Source organism: Primulina huaijiensis, chromosome 17 (assembly GCF_012295235.1).
Source record: "Primulina huaijiensis isolate GDHJ02 chromosome 17, ASM1229523v2, whole genome shotgun sequence".
In the NCBI taxonomy this organism is placed as follows: domain Eukaryota; kingdom Viridiplantae; phylum Streptophyta; class Magnoliopsida; order Lamiales; family Gesneriaceae; genus Primulina; species Primulina huaijiensis.
The window spans coordinates 15,921,185-15,925,071 of record NC_133322.1 but is presented as its reverse complement, the minus strand read 5'-3'; positions in this window follow the sequence as shown (position 1 = coordinate 15,925,071).

The following is a 3,887-nucleotide window of genomic DNA, read 5'->3' as shown; positions in this document are numbered from 1 at the left end:
ATATTATATAATGCACGAGAAATTTTTTCAAATAGTTATTATAATGTCAAAAACAATTTACATGCTGAAAAAAATTTAAAAAGAATATCAATATAAAAAATAAGAATATGTGTAAATGCTGTCATAAGTATAAAAAAATAAAATTGTGTTTTGACTATAACTATAATTTTTGTCTATTGATAAGCGTTAATCCTAACAATTGCTATCAGAGCGAGGTGAGGATTTCAAGTATCCCGATAAGCATATTTATATACTTCTTGAGGGGAATGTTGAGTTAAGCATGCATTGCGTGAGAATACTACTGAGATAGTAATCTCCTGAAAAGCTATCATGCGTCAACTTATTGTAGTTGTGCCATTTGTTCTGGTTGATTAGGTGAGCCATAAAAGAGTGACGCTGTATCTTAACAGGTAATGCTGGGGACATGATCGACGGTAGAAAAATGATAAGACTGATTTCTAAGTGATATGAGACAACATCAGCAGACAGACACGCATATCTCAAACTCATCGGCCGCACAACCTGACTCATTAACACTCAAGTAAGTACATTTTGTACTTTCACGAGTATAAGAAAATAAAATTACTTATTGACTAACACATTTATAACTTTTGACATAGTAATAACATGTTAATGCTAACATGTGAAATGTCATTGTATCATCTCGAGGAAGAGAAAAAAATCGAGAGAAAAGTTAAAGCTTTCAATCTTTATTAAATTACAAGAGGATATAGTTAGAAATGTAATAAAATCGACTGTAATATTTTAGTCTTTTAAGACATTAAAATAACATCTTGCGAAATAAATTAAAATGGCCCAATCTTATTTAAAACAACTTTTTGGACAACTTTGTAGAAAAATAAACGAAGCCGTCGTTCATTTGGGGGAATGATTACATATTGTTTAAAGTCTGAGATAAGAGTTTTAATATTTTATTTTTTTGAATAAAATCTTATAGAATAAAATCTTATAATATTGTAATATTAATTTGGTACTAAAATCCCACCATCCAACCAGCTCCACGATCCTACCCCTCCAAGGGGGCGCCAACCGGAGATCAGGGATTCAAAATATTTGGTGCGACATTAAATATTTGAACTGTTTATTAAAAATATAAAATTTTTGCATAAATTAATTTCTTCCGAGCATGGGCCAGGCAGATGCACGTAACAAAATTGTCACATATGTTGAATTGAGGGTTTAAATATATCCAAGCACCGTTCAGCCTGCTGAAAACACTTTGTGTATTGATCAAAATGTTGGAGTATCGTTTTATCGTTTTCTCGTACCTAGGCCGTAACAAAAGTTTAAAATTTTTGATTTCGACGTTCAAAACTTTCCTTGGATGTCGTATGAAGTTAAATATCCATAGGGTGTTTCGAATCATTATTTTCGTGTATATTACGCTTGACACCAAACCAGGACGGGAGCAGAGGATATTGTTGGATCTCTGGTTTTTCGTACCCAAAAGCAGCGGAAATTTAAAAATTTTTATTTTATTTTGACAATCAAAATATTTTTTTGAGCATTCGTATGATTTTACTTAACATAAACATTCATAGGTTGTTAGACTTTTAGTGAATGATTTCACTTGACTCTAACTATTCCGGTATTAGCGGACGTAGCTCTTGTTGTAATTCACTACGAACTTTCTTCAAGAACTCCTAATCCGGTCATTTATTCCTCTTCAAAATTACTAGTCTAGTAATTTTGAAGATATTTTGCGTTTGTGATCAAGAAAACAAAAGTTGGTTCAAAACCTTTTGAGAGCAAGAATTTGCCTTGCAAATTTTTTTTTAAGAGCCGAAAAGAATTTTTTTCCTCTCATCCTTGTTGAAGCTTCGGTCATGCCTATTTTCGTTAATGAGAATCAAATTCTATTTATTGTTTATAATCTTCAATTTACTTAATTAATTAGCTTAATTAAGACAATTAAAGATTCAAAAAAATATTTGCATGCCAAATCAAAGTCCTTTTCCTTTTCAAATCACCGACCAAGCTAATTAAGTAAACTTAACATTCTAAAATCCTTATTCATTGTTTTAAAGCTTCGGTGGTCTCCCTTTACAACCAAGGAAATACATATTCTATTATTTCAACTAATGCTCATTTCCTTAATTAATCACATTAATTAAGTAATTAGATTTCAATAAATCTTTGACTCTCAAAATTAACACACCCATAATCATCCAATATTATTTTCTTTGTGTGCAAGTTTTTAAATTATGGTATCATAAATATTTTCATATTACATAAATCAATTTCATATTTTATAAAAACTTAATGGACTATATTTTAACTCAATTAAAATATAATTCAATCATTAAAGCCCATTTGAACTTTAATAAATTAGCATGATGGGCTTATATTCTTACAAGCCCATGATTCTTGCTCCCATTATATTAATCTCAACATAATCCCGATCGACGATCCAATATCATCGATTTGACAAATTCAACTTGTTTATTATTATGATGCACACTTTAATTTCGAGATCATCAATGTCTAAATAAGACAGATGCACTCCCTTTGACTGTTTTAACAGTCATGCCCTCAAATTTTCTATAAGATTTTATAAAATTTATTTATAAGCTTATCGATTGATCATATCAAACTTATTTCTTATAAATTCAATATCGATTGATCATATCAAACTTATTTCTTATAAATTCAACTTATTGAATTTATTATCTCAACGTTTTCTATAAATTAAAGTCTTTGAATTTATTATCTCAACGGCAACAAGTAAACCAGTGCTTGTGTGACCCTCAATGGTTCAGGGATACAGTTAGCCGTGGGTTCACAACTCTTTGTGATTCAGGACATAATCCTTAATCCGGGCTTACCCTAATTTGCCTCATTCTATGTATCAACCATTGATAATGAGAATGTCAGAAATCATATTTCTGATTAAACCCATCGAATCATGGTAAGAGCGTCTAGTAGCATCGCTCCATGATTCCCTAGGTATCACTGATAGTGCCTGCAAGAACCAGTAGATTATGATTAGCGTACAGTACGTTCCCTTCATCTCATATATTCTGATCGAATCTGCAACCATTGGTTCATCGAGGGTTGCATAATAATTCGATAACTATGTGACACATCTTTGAGAATAAATAGTGGCATCGCATGTACAATTGGAGAACTCTTTCTCTAACGTACATCTCATACTCTGGCCAGTGATTTCATGCACTATTATTTCATCAGATCACATAGGATATCTACACCCGTAGATGAGCGGTGAATTCCCGAATACAATGCACTGACTCCAACATGTGTCGCAACTGTACCCAATCTCGCCACCTGATGACCCTCATGGAGTCGGTAAACGAGTCAAAGCACAGCCCTAGCATATAGAGCCTCAGTGTTGTCCCGGGTCGTAAGGACTAATGGTGTACAATCATAACCACGGAATTATCCTCTCGATGAATGATAACCACTTGAAAAGTCTGAGGGAGGGTTGTTCTGTATAATCATCATATGAATACCCATCTGAATGTTTGGACATCTCTATGCCCTTACCAAGAAACGCGGTACACAACATCACAGATGCTAGTCTCGAGCTCAAGCGACCTTCATCCATGTTTTAGGCGGCTGAATTGACTAAGAACGAATTTAGATCATACAGTGTTTACAAATGAGTTTCAACATCGAATTACGATTCATTTTTATTAAAGAATAATCAAAGTCTTTATCTATGTTGTTCACATGGGTATATAGATAAAGAAATAACAAATCATGTAATAATGAATTATATTAAAATAAATATTGTTTATTACACTTGAGTCAATAAATTTTCTAGACAACCGTTGGCTTGCAGGGCATCTACTCTAACAGATATGTCTCTCTTGTATATCTTTTCGAACAGATCTTCCGCGTTTGAT